We start from the raw sequence: 19,994 nt of genomic DNA on the forward strand, positions 1-19,994 counted from the left end.
AGGCTCTTAGGCGACAGTAGGAAAGTTAGAGCCCTGAAGTCCCACATATGAACAGGGAGGGCAATGCCACAGTTTAAGGAAGAAGGCTCCTCTGACATGCATTTAAATCACTTAGATGGCTTGGTAGTTCCTTGGCTTAAAGGCAGTCAATTGTGTTGACCCTTGGGGTTTATGTGAGCTGCTCAATTACAAAGACAGCACTTTCACCTTTGGGATTCCCAGCCTTAAAAACTGCTGTAGGCTCTCAGATCTCTCATAACTTGCCCAAATAGGAGGCAGCTTCAGCTAAGGTGCATTAGAACTTCCCCTGGGCATTTCCACCCGCCTTCTATAAAGGCAGCTAAACAAACAAGAGCTGTGAGAGGAATACTAGAAAATCATAGAAAAATAATCTTGTTTCAACAACAAGTACCTATCTGGACTCTTATTCAATCACTGTCAAAGGAGAAATGAGTTCCAAATGTAGAATTAGTTTTACACAAAGCCTTCTGTACTTGTCTCCATATTCATCTCTGACATTTGGCAATAAGACATAAATTCGTCTCCTTAGAATTCATTTTTTTTCTTTGAAACAGTAATTAATGAATGAAAAATGTCTGAAGAGTAAAACTTCCCTATGACAGCAAATGCAAAACATGCAAAAGGATGTAGAGGGAAAAGGTTTGTCTTTTATCCTAGCCCCCAGTTACCTATTCCTTTTCTAGAAGCTAACTCTCACCAGTTGCAGAGCTGGTCTTCATATACAAACATGTGTGACTATTTCCTTTCTTTTTTTTTTTCAAATAGTATGTTATAGATTTTCTTTTGCACCTTGCTTCCTCGTATGTACATCTATCTATCTCTGTGTCTCTATATGAAAACCATTTTTGTCTCCTATGTGAATTACATATAAATTTCTCATATTATTTTTAATAGCTGCATGTTGTTTCTTTGTGTGGCTGTAGCATAATTTATTTAACTGAGCCCTTATTCACAGCCACTTACATTGTTATGAAGTTCTTATATTACAACACTGAATATCTTTGTGGCAATATAATTTCATTCAAGTGCAAGAATACAATAGATAAATTCCTAGAAGTGGAAATTTTGGAAAAAAAGAACAAGTGTTTTAAATTTTGAGATATGGGATCCCTGGGTGGCGCAGCGGTTTGGCGCCTGCCTTTGGCCCAGGGCGCGATCCTGGAGACCCGGGATCGAATCCCACATCAGGCTCCCGGTGCATGGAGCCTGCTTCTCCCTCTGCCTGTGTCTCTGCCTCTCTCTCTCTCTCTCTGTGACTATCATAAATAAATAAAAAAAAATTAAAAAAAATTAAAAAAAAAGATTTTAAATTTTGAGATATATATGTATATATATCTGCATTTCCCTCCCTAAATTATTCTACCAATTCAAACTCATACCAGTCACATCTAAGATTTCCTATTTCCTTATGTTACTGAACTTTCTGATCTTTTAGAATGGAAAGATTTAAAAATAAAATATAAGAACAAAGCCCCATGTTTACAATTATATAGCTATTGGATATCCCCATGAATTTCTCATATGTTGTTATGTTCCTTTTCTTTTACTGCTACAATATTTTAAATAAAATTCTAGACACTATATCATTTCTTCTATAAATACTTCAATAAGTCTCTCTAATGGAGAAGAATATTTAGTAATGTAACCAAAGGACTATTATCATACTTAACAAAATTAGCAATAATTATTTTGTATCAGCCAATATCCAGTTCCTGTTTCAATCTTTCCCATTGTCCTAAAAACATCTTTTTATAGTTGATTTACTTGAATCTGAATCCAAATAAGTCCCATACATCACATTTGAATGATTTCTGTCTTAAGTGTCTTTTAATTAGTAACAAGTTCCCTCTTTCTACTAGCTCTCTTTAACTACCCTTCCCCACAAGGTCATTCCTTTTAAATCAGGTCATTTGTCTTATAGGATTTCTTACAGTATATATCTTATTGATATGTTTGTGAATTAATCTAGCATATTTGTTTAGACTTATTTTCTATATATAGTGGTTGGAACTATAAGCTTGATTAGATTCAGAAATTCAGGTTTTATTTTCTTTTATTTGGTAAAGACACATAGGTGGTCCTATGTGCTTCTTACTGTATTACATTGGAAACACATAATATCTGCTTTTCCTACTTTTTTGATATTCAAAAAATATATTTGATCAAGGAATTCAGCTTCATCCATTATAAAGTTGCCATCAACCATTTACCTAATGATTTTAGCAGCCATTGATGATTGCTACCTAAATCAGTTATTGTATTAAGGTTTGTAAAATGGAGATCTTCTATTATTCCTTATCTATTTAATCACACTTCTATATATCTCTGTTAATATGATCAATGTATAACACTTATTTTCCCAAATACTTTTAATACAATTTTACCTTGTCAGAAAACAAAAGACTATTATTCAAAATAATGGCAAAATTTTATAGTAGGAAATTTTTTTAAAAAGCAGGTTGTCCTTTACTGGAAAACAACAACAACCACTTAATTTCCTGGAGCACATAACTATGATGTCAAAAAGAACAATAACCACCTAAGACACAAATATAAAAATGTGTAATATAAGCAAATTATATGAGAATACAATGATATAATGCAATAGTAGACATTTAAACAAAAATATTTTAAGATTCTGATGAACTTTTATTAATGTAAATTCCCACTGGAATATAATTACATAAAGATGAAGACTTTTGTATATTTTGGTCAGGGCTGGATTTACAGATCTAGAAAGATGCTTGACATCATAGGCTCTTAATAAATATTTATTGAATCCATATTGAATTAATGAGTGAGAAAATTTCAATAAGTGAGTAGTTAACAGTAATTACATCAAACTAGAAGAGAATGAAGAGGAAAATCCACTCTTGTTATTGTGGCAACAGTTAATAGTTCACCACTGTGAGTTATGAACTCAATGAAATATTTAGAAATCTGTGTGATACCATATGTGAAGTTTAATGTATTTAAACTATTTACTTACTTCCCTTGCTAATAAAGCACAAACTCTCTGGGTCAAAGAATCAGAAGCATAATTCTTATTTTCCCATTAGTAGCCTCTAATCCTATTTTTCTAGTAAAAAGCAATTTCAAATTAAGTTGCCTCCATGCTTAGCAAATACTTGTTGGATGGATGAATACAAAATTCATTCATTTACTGTGATTGCTGATAAAATATGTAACCAAGTTTTCTCTATAGAAAGGGGTGTTTTAAGATTTCTTGCTATTTTACTTATACTATTACTACGATGAGGATAAATATGTTCAAAAGTCCCTTATGAAATTAAAGACGATCTAAAACACAATCTTAAAAAAATTTCATGATGTCACATATATTTTATAAAGAAAAAAAATACCCTTGCTTTAGAAATGCTGGTCTACTGGTTCTCCTCCATCTTCTCTGTTAACTCTCTCTTCTTACATGCCTCCTCTTCATCTCTTACATGTAAGGGATAATGCTCATCATTATTTCTCCTTTAATGAATTCATTGACTTTTACATGTCAACAAAGAGTTACTTAAATTTTTTAAAAAGTTATATTTACTTAAATAATTTCTATACCCACTATGGGGGCTTGAATTCACAACCTGAAGATCAAGGATGCATGCTCTTCTAACTGAGCCAGCCAGGTGCCCCAAGAGTTACTTAAATTTTCATCACTTTCTCTCACACAAACTATATGACCATTTCTGACCTTTTTCCTATGCTCTGGGTCTGCATTTCCATTTGCACGATGCTTCAAACATGTCTAAAGCCAAGTCCCAAATAGAATGCCAAAACAATCTCACTGTATTCTATAGAAATTATCATTTCTGTCGATACTATTTTCTTAATCTCTCAAGCTTAAAACCTTGTTATCACTCTTATCTCCTTGATACATTTGCCATCCACCTACAATTAATCACTAAATTCTATTGGTTTAACTTCCTTAATCTCTTGAATTGGTCTCTTCTGTTCCATTCCCATGATCCCTTCTCTCATTACCTCTCAGCTGAATTATCATAATAGCCTCTTAATTGGTCTTCTGTCTTTCTCTACTCCAATTTTGTCTCCTGCTACAAATAAATCTTCCTAATGCACAACTCTCAGTACATCACCTTGCTGCTCACATAACCTAGTAATTCCCATTACTTCGATGGTTAAGTACAAACTATTTTGTGTGGGATATATGATCTTTGTCTGAATCTTCCATAACGTATGCCCCAATCTCCAGCCAGAGTGAGTTATTTCCCACTTCCCAAAATAACTCTAGGATTACCTGTCTCTATTTATTTATGTTTCTCTCCATCTGGAATGTCCCCATTCCACAGCCTTTTCCTTTTCTTTGTCCACAAGCTACCCTCAAGACACTGCACAAATGCCCCAGACTTCCAGAAGACTTTTTATTCATGCTTTTATCATATTACATTCTCTTTTTTAATGTCTGCAACACTTCATAATTTTCCTTTTGGGAAAGAAGACAAGTTTTTAAATCTATTCACATTCTTTCTTCCTCACTCACAAGACATGGTATAGTATTTTGCATACCATAAAGCCTTATAAGTATATGTTCACTTAACTTTAAGAAGTGTCTGTGGTAATTCTGAAAAATCAGCTATACTACTTCTAGAAACAGCCCAGTTAAAATGGCTACTGTGTGGACATCAGCCAAGTGTTACTGAGCACTGGCTCAGAGAAGGGAGGTCAAGTCAAAATGTACAGTAATGTTCACTATGAAAACTTAAAAGACAGGAACCATGCTTTCTGCTTCCTTTAGGTACATCACATAGAAGCTAACACAATGCTAATCATATTGTGACTAATATATTCTTGCTAAATAATTCATATAAGCTATAATTGTTTCCAAAATTTTTCAAATAATAAGCAAAGATTCACTATTTTGAAATCAACTGATCAGAGTCCTCAAATATCCAAATTTGTTTTTCAACCCTCTAAGGAGAATCACTAAAGTCATAACCAAAAAAACCAGCCAATTTTAGCAATTAAATTGCTGTAAATATCACTTCCAGGTAGTCAGTACACACAAAGTCACATCTCTGACATTTTTCTGTCTACTATTTCTCCATCTCCTGTTATCCTGCTATACATGAGCACTGTTGTGCATTGTGACTATTCTAGAGTACTGTCAGACTCTCTTTATCAAAGGCTGATCTGCGTGCTATCTACTCTATTCATTAAACAAGTAATACATTTTATTTTATTTACTTTATTTATTTCTGAGTAAACTCTACCCCCAACATGAGGCACAGACTCACAACTCTGAGATCAAGAGTCACATGCTCTACTGACTGAGCCAGCCAGACATCTCTATGTTAGACATTTTAGATTTTGAAAAGCAGACATTCACATAAAACGTGTTTCCAAAGGGCACCTGGGTGGCTCAGTGATTGAACATCTGCCTTTCGCTTAGGTTGTGATCCCAGGGTCCTGAGATCGAGTCCTGCATCAGGCTCCCTGCATGGAGCCTGCTTCTCCCTTTGCCTATGTCTCTGTCTTTCTCTGTGTGTCTCTCATGAATAAATAGAATCTTTTTTAAAAAAGTGTTTCTGAATAATAGACTTAAGGAGACACCAAAAATCATCTCTAAGAATTCAAGTTACAATGACTTACTAAGAAATTAAAGCTACAGCAAGTTCTAATTCGGAGTTTTCCACCATCCCAACCAGAGTTGGAGTGGTGGGAAGCCTTAAAAATGCTAAAACCTCTGTAGTTGTTCGGTGCCACCAAATGGGTGAAGCATCTCAGTTATTTGTAATAGTCATAGGAATGGATGGTTATATAAACACTTATGTGATTAAGAATGACATACCTCGGGGGCACCTGGGTGGCTCCCTAGGTTAAACATCTGACTCAGGTTGTGATCTTGGGATTGTGGGATCAAGCCCTGTGACAGACTCCACACTCAGCAGAGAGTCTGCTTCAGGATTTTCTCTCTCCCTTTCCCTCTGCCCCTCCCCAGCTGGTTCTCTGTCTCTCAAATAAATAAAATCTTTATTTAAAAAAAATGACATACCTCAGTTATAAAGCTGTGGTAGGTAAACTACAGGTCTGTGGTGAGAAGGTTGAACTCTCTCTCCTCCACTGGCTATTGTGAGAAAGGAAGGACAATTGGATTAAGCAAACATTGATGAAGTGGGACTTAGGGAAACAGAACAGGGAGTATTTTTCTCTACTCTCATCTCAGAAGAATTCATTTTGCTTTCTGGATTCACCCCTAACTAATTGGAAGTACAGTGGCAAAACATCTAGCTTCTGTGGGCCTCAGTTTCTTCTTACACAATACAAGTAAGTTGGGATCCCTGGGTGGCGCAGCGGTTTGGCGCCTGCCTTTGGCCCAGGGCGCGATCCTGGAGACCCGGGATCGAATCCCACGTCGGGCTCCCGGTGCATGGAGCCTGCTTCTCCCTCTGCCTGTGTCTCTGCCTCTCTCTCTCTCTCTGTGTGTGATTATCATAAATAAATAAAAATAAAGTAATTAAAAAAAAAAACAAGTAAGTTGAACTATATGATCATTATCGGCCCTTCTTTCTTTCTCTTAAGGAGAGACAGGCAATGAACTCTTAATTAGTAATATAATCTCAGATAATACGTGCTATGTAGAAAATACAGGGGGCCTAAAGAGTGATGAGGAGTAAAGAGGTGACATGTAAGCTGAACTAAGGCATATGAAAATGTGGGGAAAATTATGCCAGGAAGAACAGAAAATGCAAAAGCCCCAAGGCAGGAAAAAGGCTACCATGGAGGCTAGAGTAGTGATAGGAAATGACATTGGGGAGGTGGGCTTATGGAAAAGAGTTTGAACTCTAGTTTACTACTATTGATAAAGGAAGCCATTAAAAGAGTTTGATGCTAGCCAGTGAACTGATGGGATGAAAGCTTTAAGACACTTACCTGAGGAGCTTTGTGGGGAATAGACTGTAGGGAAGCAAGACTGGAAGTAGGTAAGGCAGGAGGATGAGAGTGGTGGCATGGACTAGGGCTTCAGTAGTGAGCCAACTGTGAGAAACAACTAGACCTAAAACTGTATTCGGAAGAGAGCAAATACAAGATCTGCTAACGAACTGGATGTGGGGTATGAGGAACAAAGATGGGTAGGGATGCCTAGTTCTTGATGTGGTCAAATAGATGGTTTCATCTACCGTGATAAATTAATATATATGCTTGTTGATAACTTGCAATGATTCAGTTGTCTGAATGTTGCTGAGTTTCCACGGAGATGTCAAGGTTGAAAATGGAGATTTGGGAGACCTCAGCTTATAGATGGTACTTAAAACCATGGGACTGGATGAAATCTTGAAAGCTCTCACATTCACCTTTTTATTATCTACCTGCAGAAAAATTGGATCAGGTACATTAAGTAATTCTTATTAAATTACTTGCCATGGTATTTTGAAGTTTTTTTGGTGCTAATTTAATGAAGCGATACAGATAAGGAGAGAAGCTATGAAGTGTGCTTCTGAAAATACATGGTTTCAGTTGTAGCTTAATTTAACACTTCACTGTTGGTATTTTATGACCACGCAGTATTTTCCAGGCATAACTTCACCTAATGTTTTCTTTATCTTACTGAAAGGAAAGACACAAGTTTTATCATTTAAACTTACTTTGATTGTATCCCATTACCATTTAGTTTCTGATCTATCCAAAGCCAATTGATTTCCAATTAAGAACAAAGTTTCGTTTAATTTTAAATCCATTTAATTAATTGTTTTAATTCCAAACCTAACAGAGTTGCAGGAAAAAGCTTGGCTTAAAGTTTATTCTTAATGAAGAAAACAGAAGATTGCAGAAACTGGAAACACAAGCTTCTATTGTTAACAATAAGTTCTTTCTCTTTTAGAATAGAATCTTGAGTTGAACCCTTAGTTTCTCCCTTCCGTTAGGATTCTAAGATAAACATTTAAGTCTACCTTACATAAATGGTATGAAAGACAAAGGTTTAATTCTTAAAGAGACAAAGTCTTTATAAATGAGTAAGTAAATAATGATGCATATACCAACAACAATAATTATGCAAAGGATATAATTAGGAAATTCACATAAAAAAAGATACCTAACCTCAATTTATGCCCACTGTATCTTGGATTTTTTTCTAAATGTTTCTTATTTTAGAATATTAAACTCTAATCTTGAGAAATCTGCCACATAATTCTGTAACCTTCTGTAACATGTCATCCATTTCACTTTCCTTAGCTTCCTAAACTACTTCTCCCAGCCTGCATTGTCCTCCTCATTCATCTCTGGCTTTAATCTTAATCAGCAGAATCACTTTAGATCTAACTGAAGGAAAGTGAGGCAGTGAAAGTAGGAAATATTGCTGGTCTTAATTATCAGTCACCAATTCTGAGCTCTCTTCTGTACTTTGACTTTTTTTGATAACTCTTATTTTCCCACTTTCTCATTAATCTACTTTTTGAAATTTGTTTTCTGTATTTATTCTTACATTCTCCTCTGCATTGCTTTATATATCAAAATGTCTATGCTTTTCTTGAAATTTCCTAAAGGGAAACCTAATTAAAATTACCACTGAACATTAATTAACATGTAAACATCTCTTTGAAGGTGGAATAGAAATATTTTTGGAAATTCATATCAAGAAAAGGACTCTCAAAAATGACATTTTAGAGTTGAAAACTGGCAGTTGCATTTATACAGGTATTGCTTCTAGCAGGTAACAGGAAAATTGCTCTTAGGATAAAAACATTTCTTTGAAGAATTTTTCAAATTGCCCTAAAATATCTAGAAGCTAGGTGTTAAAAGTTCAGAAGCTAAGAACTTATTTTTTCCTCAAAGGGAAAGAAAAGATTGATTAGAGTGAGCCTGGCAGTCAGACCAACTCTAGTTTGAAGAGGGAAATGAGGCAGTTTTGTAGTAGAAGGCAAGGAGTTAAATGAAGCAATTCTTTCTCTCTCTTCTTTACAAAGGCACTTGTTTGATTTTTTTTTTTAATTCTCCTTTGATGCCATTCTACTCTATCATAGTATCAGATCCAGTTTTGACTATTTCTAACTTTTTACCAATGTGGTAACTAACATATTTCATTATTGATTTACCAACAGGACTTAACCTAACACTCTTGAATAGACAGAGCAACCAACGTACAGCGACATGTGGTAATAACAAAAGGTTTTAACAATAGTTCCTGCAATATTAGGTCCACGGGGGTCCTCATGTGAACAATAACATTAAAATATGTTGGACCACATATTGCTCTTCTTTTACACGAGAGTAATCATCACTTGGGACCCACTTACTGACAGTGGTGCAGCTCTGACTGGAGCCAGGATCCTAAACTGGCCAATGCACATGCAACAGAGGCTGATGGACACCACAGTCCTTAGGTGGGTGCTACACCTTTAAAGCAGAAGCCACCTTCCCATCAATCCAGCATTTCCCTAACTGACAAATCCAAAAACTGGCACCTAGTTTGCAACTCTTGGAGATGTTGTTTTCCCAAAAGAAACAATGACAGTTTGGCTTCAAAGGACCTACCCTATGTCTCTTCCCCTGAAACTCAGAGCCCAGACTCAGTGCAGAATTGGGTTCCCTGCTGGACAACAAACATTTTTTTCCATTAAACTCTCAATCTTTTGTCCCTTAGTCTTTATGTTTTATGTTTTATTTTCTTTCTTTCAGAGCCATAAATTAGTGACAGAATTAGCTAGGTTGATAATTATTGGTTAAAAAATAGACTCTGCAAACTAGGGGTTGAAAAAGCACATCTTGATATAACAAACTTAAAAGCAACCAAAGCAGAGCTTTCTTTTAGTTTGAAAAGAAATTATTTTTGGAGTTAAGAAACTGTATTAAATTGACTCTCCCAACCCACTCTTAGATAATAACCCATCAGAAAGAGCATTAGAAAAAAATATATAAAAGAATGTTGATGGAGTATGTGGGCTGAGAAGACTTGGGTAAAACACAAAATGTATCCATTTGATGCAAAATAGAAATAACTATTAATTTGAACCATTTTTTAAAATCAAAAGCCAACTCTTCCATCAAAATACATTCTATAGCAAAGATGCAAAAATGCACTTCTTTGAAATACTTGAGAAATTAAAGAGACAACTCTGATTTCAATCAAAGCATGAAATTTTTCTTGTAACGTTTTTAGATATTAGGCATTTCTGTACCCCGAAATTTATATTCTTAGAAACATACTCACTGAGGAAGGTGGTCCAAGATAGTGACATTGGAAGACCATGAATTCATCTCCTCCCACAGACACATTGAATCTATACCTATATACAGAGCAATTCCTCCTGAAGAGGAACTGAAGGCTGACTGGACAGCTTCTGTACAACAAGTGAGAGAAGGACCACCTAGAGAAGGGTGGAAGAGATGGATACATGCTATCGATGGAAACCCCATCCCACAGATACAACCTGACAACTTTTGATAAGAAGGAATATCACTGAGGGACCTGTGCAATGCTCATCCACTCTGGGGCACAGGGGGAAAAACAATAGTGTAAAGGGAAGCTAAACTATAAGTGAAGGAAATCCATTTACTAACGATAGATCATCTGCCAGATGGGCAGGGAAATGCTAGAAACTCTCCAGGGTTGGAAACATTGGAGAGTGCCTTTTTTTTTTTTTCTTTCTTTTTTCTTTTTCTTTTTCTTTTCTTTTTCTTTTTCCTTTTTCTTTTTTTTACTTTTCCCTTGCAACTTGATGGAATACCTGAGAAAGGGTCCAGGAGGCTCCATCTTGGTGAGCTTCAGCCCCTCAGTGCCCACACCTACTGCAGCTCTATTCATCCCACTGAGGCAACACTGGCATGCCACGCTCCATGACATCCTCAGCGCATCCCCACTCCAGCTCCAGCCATGCAACCAGAATGGCCATGACACAGAGCACCCCGGAATCTCCCAGCCCAAGCCCACTCCAGCTCCAACCATCCTGCCATGGTGACCCAGTACACCCTATGACCCCCAGACTGTGCCTGCACTAACTTTAGTTGACCAGCCAAGGCAGCCTTAGTGGATGGCACCCTGAGACCCTCTAGACCATGCCCGCTTCAGCTTCAGTTGGTCCTTTAGAGCAGTTCTAAAGAGTGAAAAAGTTTTTAAACCATGGCAACAGAACAAAAAAAGAAACTTATCTCATTTCTCCAAGGAAACTTATTGGAAAGAACATATTCACTTGATCATGTGAATTTAAATATAATCTAAGTGCTTTAGTGTATAGCTTGTAGGGTGTGTGTGTGTGTGTGTGTGTGTGTGTGTGTAAGTGGCCCCCTTATCTTAGAACATTTTTTTTTAAAGATCAAAATAATGTCTAAGACATTGCCTGAACAAAGTATTTATTGAATGAAAAAGAGTTATAATTATATGGCAACTTAAAATCTTGTCTAATGGGATACCCGGGTGGCTCAGCGGTTGAGCTCTGCCTTCAGCCCAGGGCATGATCCTGAAGATCCAGGATCGAGTCCCATGTCCAGCTCCCTGCATGGAGCCTGCTTCTCCCTCTGCCTGTGTCTCTGCCTCTCTCTCTTTCTGTGTCTCTCATGAATAAATAAATAAAATCTTTTTTAAAAAACCTTGTCTAATTATTAAAAATATATTTTTAAAAATCTGAGGTCATGGGCCTCTTTTAGGTTTGACACTCTGGAGTATCATCTGTGCAAAAACAAAGTCTTAAAATCTCAGTGTTTATAGGGTTAAAAAAATCTAGTCCTCAAACTTCCACCATGTTTTGATCCATTCCACAAAATGTCTTGTCAAAGTTTTCCAGCTTCTGCTTAAACAAGTCCATTGAAAATTTAAAACATGGATGTCTGTATCCAGCTATGTGGTACTTGTTTCATTTTCAGGCTCTGAAAATACAGTCAGCTCTCATTATTTGTGGATTCTGTACTTTAAACTTTGCCCAGGTGCAAAAATTAATTCATAACCTCAAAATCATTACTCGTAGCATTTTCACAGTTATTCATGGACATGCACAAAATGGCAAAAATTTCTTAATTACAAGACATGCTCCCTCCCAGCTGAAGAGCAAAATGATACTCTGCTTTCTTGTTTTATATATCATTCTGAAAATAAATGTTCTTTTTGGTGATCTCTTTAGTGTCATGTTTTGGGGTGTTTTGTTTTTCCATTTTTGTGGGCGTTTTTGTTGTTTTCATGTAAAATAGCCCCCAACCTTACTGCTGAAGTGCTGTTCAGTGTTCCTACGCACAGGAAGGCTGTGCTGTACCTTACAAGGGAAAATACAACTGTTAGGTAAGCTTCATTTAGGCAAGAGGTAGAGTGTTGTTGGCCATGAGTTCAATGTTAATGATCCAACAATATATATTAAATGAGGTAACTGTAAACAGAAACCCACATAAGATAAGGTTGTTACTGATCAGCTGACAAAAAGTTGTAAACAGGGGCTCACGGGAACCTAACCCTATATTTCTCATAGTAGCAAAGATTCAATATTCACTGTTCAAGATTCAGTTTTTGTGATAACATTATAGAACATTCACATACTATGAATCATGAGAATCGACTGCCCAAAAAATGCATATCACAAATCCCAGTGTGGGAATGAGTATTGAACTTTACTTTCTTTTGTGTACCTTAGTAGTCTCAAATGACAATTTGGAACTTAAGATTCTTTCTCACTGTTAAAACAATGTGTTTTAGGCTGTCACTTCTAATTTCTTTTTTTTTTCTTCAGATTTTATTTATTTATTCATGAAAGACATACACACAGAGAGGCAGAGACACAGGCAAAGGGAGAAGCAGGGTCCATGCAGGGAGCCCAATGTGGGATTCAATCCTGGGACTCCAGGATCATGGCCTGGGCTAAGGCAGATGCCCAACTGCTGATCCACCCAGGCGTCCCCTAATTTCTAATGAGAAAGAAATAATAACTATAAATCATATTACCTGTGATTACTATGCCTACTACAAGACTTCCATTGTGCTTTTTTTTCTGTCAAGAATTCTTTTGTGAAAAAATACCTATAAATCACAGCCCACTGAAGTGAGTTTATAGTCAACCCCCATGGAAGTGACAAACAGCAAAACAATATTAACGCTGGCTAGAAAATGAGAAGTGACATGATAGAGAAATATGATGGGAAGAAAACTTTTAAATCATCCTTGAAATTTGTAATTCCTAAAGTTTTTCTAGCATTAGAATTCAATGGCAGTTCTTCAGAAATAACCTTCACAACTCTATAGATTCATTTTATTCTGAATGCACATGTAAAGTATTTGGGTTAGAAACAGATTTTTTAGTAAATTCTTCTAAGTAAATAATAAGTCCATTGGGCCACATTTGCTCTCATCCTTACCTTTAGAGTAGTACAATGAAAGGCATGTCAATTGTTTTTTGTGATCAGCCAAACACCCATGAGAGACATGAGGAAAATATATTTTCCTCTGCTTATAAAAAGGAAGAAGGAAGCTGTCTTTCTCCCTTTTTGCAAATAAAGTCTCTCCAGCAGCCGTATAACCCCTGCATGTCTCAATTTATAAGAACATCTACCTAGAGAAGTCTTCAAGTTTTGGAGTTTCATCCCTTTTTGACATGTAAATCCCTACTGAGATAGCCCTCCAGACTTCCAGGCACTTTGGGGTTTAAGCTAGGAACCTAGTTCAGGTTCTATGCAGTTAATCTTCTTGGAAGATAAAACAAGCTTTATCGCCCTTTCAAATTAGAGAAATTAAGTAGACAAAGGACTACAGAACTAATTTTGATGGTATGTGAAGATGCTTTTCATGTTCTAAGAGAAATGAAAACAAACATTCCCTGATTTTATAGTTTTTAAGTTTCTGTGGCCCAAGAGCTAGAGCAGGAGCATTGAGAAATCCAGGGAAGTTTTATTTTCCCACACTTATCACGGTCTAGCCTAATAATTCAGGTCTAACCTGAATAAAAAAGAGTTAAGAGTTAGACTAATATGGTTAAAGAAGACTAATATGGTTTACTTAAATGAAAATAGAAAAGATGAGCCTGAAACGGTAACCTGCATATATACTTTTAAGAACTCAAAAGAGTGTCAAAAAAAAAAAAAAAAAAAGAACTAAGAGTGTCAGGTCAAGGATTTGGTATTATATTCATCCAAAGGCATTAGGATGACTTTTGAGGCTTTGTTATTCAAAGATGTCTATATATCCAACAAGAGATTTCTAACAAATGTCTGGTATATTCAAATGTGAGGCAGGCTCAAAACAGTAGCAAGTGTGGAGTTAAAAAATGAACTTCTCTGGAATAAATTCTGAAAAAGCCCGAGTCTTCAGAAAAGGCTGGGGATTCTGACTTCTTGAAGTCTGATACAAATTTAGTATAATAGCTTAAAGTAATTTAACCACATGGACCTGGCTCAGAATGTGCCTAAAGGGGACAAACATCTCCTTAGGCTTGGCTTTTACTGTCACCTCTACCACACTTTTCTCTTGTGATGACCTCTAGCAGTTGTCATTCAAGCCACCTGTAAATTGGAGTTGGTATCAAAAGAACCAAGTGAAACTTCAAGTTTTTTTTTTTTCCTTTAAAGGTTAAAATAAAACTCTCAAACTGAGGCTATATTATTACTCCATTAAATGAAGTTAAATGGAGATCTAAATATCAGCTATAAAATCTTTCTAAATGTAAATTCTAACCCAAATTTCAAGAGGGATGAGAGATTCTCTTGAGGGACCAGGGTTTTATTAATATAAATTTTTGGTATATTGTGTGCCAAAGATTCCTCCTTCTGTAAACAGAGCAGAACACAACATAAAATAACATGAACTTTATCCATGGCTTTAATCTTTTAGTCTTAAATCTAGTTCGTCAACACAGAGCCACAGGGGTCTGCCTTTATAGCCCTAACATTCTGCCTTGAGATCAGACTTGCTGACGGAAAAAAAAAAAAAATAAGTTTCTCTCTCATAAAATCCATATCCTCAAAATATTGAGGTAAAGAGGGAAATGGTCCGAGATGGTAGTGTAGGAACACTCTACCTGAACACACCTCTTCCCAGAGACATCAAATCTACAGCTACATATGGAATTAATCCTGGTGAAAAAAACCTGAAAACTATCCACAACAAGGGATAAAAGGGTCACAGTGAGATGAATAGGAGAGGCAGAGGCATTTTCTCACCAAAAAAATCCCACCCCCAGTGCAACAAACCACAATAGGGTCTAGAGCTTTTTCCTGTGGAGTGAGAGGTTTGTACCGCACATCAGGCAATCCAACCCTTGGAACCTGCATGGGAGAGATGAGGCTTTAAAAATGGTTGACCTTAGAAACCAATGGGGCTTACATCCAGAGGGCCCAGGGGGCTGTGAGAATCTGACATGCCTTTTGAAGGGCCTACAAGAGACCTCACTCATCTTGGCACCCAGTAGAAAGGCAACAGTTTGAGAGGTAACTGGATTATATGAAGAGAAGATTGATTCGCTAATCTTAAGGCTTTTGCTGAGGGGCTTTCTTTAGGGACAGAAGTGCTGGCATGTGCCATTTTTACACTCTTCCTTTACCTAGCTCAGGCAAGCACACATGGACATCACCTCACTAATGTGTGCCTTGTACCCAGTGCCCTTTCCAGGCCTCACTAAAGCCACAGAAGGGACCTGCCTAAGCAATCTTCTTTTGTGTCACTAAAACTCGATGTAACTAGTGCTCTTTCCCTGCCTCTCTAAAGCTGTGGACGTGCCCCACTCTCAACACTCTTTTGCAGGCCTTGTTAAAGCTGGTAGATAAATGCAGTCCACAAGGGGATACACCTTAATCTCCTGGTTCTAGTGGCCACAGGTGCTTGCATTCCTAGGCCTCACTGTACTGCAGCAATTGAAAAGATAGTTTTGGACAGGCTACCATTTCCAGGGCACTGCACAGATAGCACACTGAAACATACCCCTAGTCTTCTTTAGAAATAACCTTCACCTATAAAAAAAGGTCCATTTGTTTGTCCTGGAACTTCAACCTGAGGGACAGGCTTCAGATTTGCCACAGAGACATGCTGAGAAGCATAGGTAGGGAGACACCCCTCCCCATACCTCACCACAGCTCATTGATATCTCCCAGAAAGAAGCTTGTATACTCATTTTAAACCCTGATTTTTGCAACTGTGACCCAGGGGACACCTCAAGATTTCCTGATTTAGAGGTCAGCAGGTTTACAATTGTGATCCCACAAGACCGTACATATTTGAATACTGACAACAATGGTATGAAACTAGAAAGCAATTACAAGAAGAAAACTGGAAAAAATACAAATATAGGGCAATTATACAATATGCTACTGAACAACCAATTGTCAATAAAGAAATAATGGGAAATAATAAATATTAGAGCTTAAATAAGTGAAATAGAAACTGAAAAGAATAGACAAGATCAATGAAATTAAAGAGCTAGTGTTTTGAAAAGATAAACAAAATTGAAAAACCTTTTGCTGGACCCACCAAGAAACAAAGAAGCCTCACATAAATAAAAATCAGAAATGAAAACAAAGAAGTCACAAATGATACCACAGAAATACAAAGGATTATGAGACTCCTATGAACAAATTATACAATAACAAATGAGACAATACAGAAGAAATGGATAAACTCCTAGAAACATTCAATTTTCTAAGACTGAATCGTGAAGAAATAGAAAAATCTAAATAGACTGATTACTAGAGATTGAATCAGAATTCAGAAACCTCCCAAGAAACAAAAGTCCAGACCAGACAGCTTCACTGATGAATTTCTGTCAAATATTCAAAGATTTAATACCTATCCTTCTCCAATTATCCTAAAAAGCTGAAGAGGAGGAAATGCTGCTAAACTCTTTTTATGGGGCCAACCTGACCCTAATACTAAAACTAGACAAGGACACCACACACACACGCACACACACACACACACACACACACACTCACAAAATAACAGGCCTATATCCATACAGCATATATGTAAAAATTGTCAACAAAATATTAGCAAACCAAATTCAATAATACATTAAAAGGATCATGCACCATGATCAAATGGAATTTATTCTAGGGATGCAATCAATGATGGTTCAACATCTGCAAATCAATCATTGTGACATACCAGATTAATAAAATGAAACATATGGGGATCCCTGGGTGGCTCAGCGGTTTAGCGCTTGCCTTCAGCCCTGGGCGTGATCCCAGAGACCCAGGATCGAGTCCCACGTAAGGCTCCCTGCATGAGGCCTGCTTCTCCCTCTGCCTGTGTCTCTGCCTCTCTCTCTCTCTCTCTGTGTGTCTCTCATGAATAAATAAATAAAATTTAAAAAGATAAAATATAAATAAAATGAAAGATAAAAACCGGATGATCATCTTAGTAGGTACAAAAAAAAGAATTTGACAAAATTCAACATCTATTTATAATAAAACTCTTAACAAAATAGTATAGAAGGAATGTACATCAACATAATAAGGGCATATTGACAAACGCACAGCTCACATACTCAATAGTAGAATGCTGAAAGCCTTTCCTCTAGGATCAGGAAGAAAAGAAGGATGCTCACTCTCACCACTTTGATTCACCATATTATTAGAGGTCCAGCCAGACAAATTGGGCAAGAAAAAATAAATAAATAAAAGGCATCCAAATTGGGAAGGAAGAAATAAGTGTCACTATATGCAGATGACATGATACGATGTATAGAAAACCTTAAAGACCTCATAGAAAAATTGTTGGAAGTAATAAATGAATTCAGTACAGTTGAAGGACACAGAACCAATATACAGAAATCTGTTGTGTATTGATACACTAGTAATGAACTATTAGAAATAAACATGAAAATAATCATATTTCTAATTGTACCCAAAAAAATGCCTAGGAATTAATTTAACCAAGGAAGTGAAAGATCTGAACTGACAACTATAACATTGATGAAATAAATTGAGTAAGACACAGATAAGTGGAAAAATATTCTATACTTATGGATTGGAAGAATTAATATTATTAAAATGTCCATACTACCTAAAGCAATCTATAGATTAAATGCAATCCCTATCAAAATTCCATGGCATTTCTTATGGAATTAGGACAAATAATTTTCAAATTTTATGGAACCACAAAGGACACCAAATAGTCAAAGCAACCTTAAGGAAGAAGAATAGGGGCACCTGGGTGGCTCAGTGGTTCAGTATCTGCCTTCAGCTCAGGGTGTGATCCTGGAGTCCTGGGATCAAGTCCTATATCAGGCTCCCCACAGGGAGCCTGCTTCTTCCTCTGCCTATGTCTCTGCCTCTCTCTCTGTGTGTCTCTCATGAATAAATAAATAAAATCTTTGAAAGAAAGAAGGAAAGAACAAAGCTAGAGATATCACGATTCCTGATTTTTCAAACCATGCTACAAAGCTATACTAATCAAAACAGTATGGTGTTGTTATTAAAGCAGGCCCATAAATCAAAGGAATAAAATAGAAGCCCCCCCTCCGAACCCATACACATATGGCCAATTAATTTACAATGGGGAAAGTACAGTCTCTTCAATAAATGGTGCTGAGAATCTATACAGCCATATAAAAGAGAATAAAACTGGGCCATACACAACAATCAACTCAAAATGGATTAAAGACATAAATGTAAGACCTGAAACCATTTAATTCCTAAAAGAAAACTCAGGCAGCAAGCTCCGTGACATTGGTCTTGGCTATCAATTTTTGGATCTGACTCCAAAAGTAGAGGCTACAAAAACAAAAATAAACAAGTGGGGATATGTGAAATTAAAAGCAGTAGAAACAGCAAAGGATACCATAAACAAAATGAAAAGGTAACCTACTGAATAAGAGAAAATATTTGCAAATCATAAATCTGATAAAAGGTCAATGCCCAAAACACATAAAGAATTCAAACAACTTAATAGCAACAAGCAAACAAGCAATCTGATTTAAAAATGGGTAAAGGATCTAAACAAAGACATACAGATGGTCAACAGGCACATGAAACAATGTTCAGCATCATCAGAGAATGGTAAATCGAAACCACAATGAGATATTACCTCACATCTGTTAGAATGGTTATTATCGAAATAACATGCATTGGAAAGGATGTGGAATGAAGGGAATGCTTGTACACCGTTGGTGGGAATGTAAATCGCTGCACTCACCATGGTAAACAGAATGGAGGTTCCTCAAAAAATTAAAAATAAGAGGTACCTGGGTGGTTTAGTCAGTTAAGTTTCCAACTCTTGGTTTCAGCTCAGGTCATGATTTCAGGTTCCTGGGATCAAGCCCTGAGTTGGGCTCTGTGCTTAGTGTAGGGTCTGCTTGTCCCTCTCCCTCTGCTTGTCCCCCTTCTCTCTCTCTCTCTCTCTCTCTCTCTCTCTCTCTCTTCCTCTCTCTCTCACTCTCAAATAAGTGAATAAAAGTCTTTAAAAATAAAAAATAAAAATAAATAAAACTACCATATAATTCAGTTATATTACTTTTGGGCATTTACTAGAGCAAAACCAAAACACTGACTTAAAAAGATACATACACTCCTATGTTAATTGCTGCCTTATTAATAGCCAAGACATGGAAGGAACCTTAGTGTCCATCAATGGATGAATGGATAATGAAGATATGATACACACACATACACACAGACTGAAATATTAGCCCATGAGAAAGAAGAAAACCTTGTCATTTCTGACAACATGGATTGACCTTGAGAGTACCATGCTAAGTGAAGTAAGTCAGACAGAAAAAGACAAATACTATATGATTTCACTTTTTTGTGGACTCTAAAATACAAGCAAACAAAGAAAACAAAGTTTATAGAGACAGAGAATAGACTGGTGACTATCAGAGGGGGAGGGGCATGGGGATGAACAAAAAAGGTGAAGGGGATTAATTGTATGGTGATGGATGGTAACTAGGCTATGGTGATCACAAATATCCAATTATTATATTGTACACTGGAAGTTAATATGTTATATACCAATTTTTACTGCAAAAAAAAAACTGAGGTAAATAAATAGTGATTGTATTTGCTACATCAATTGCTCCTATGGTTATGGCAGTTCACATGATATTTGT

The sequence above is a fragment of the Vulpes lagopus genome, chromosome 4, assembly GCF_018345385.1.
Source record: "Vulpes lagopus strain Blue_001 chromosome 4, ASM1834538v1, whole genome shotgun sequence".
Taxonomy (NCBI): domain Eukaryota; kingdom Metazoa; phylum Chordata; class Mammalia; order Carnivora; family Canidae; genus Vulpes; species Vulpes lagopus.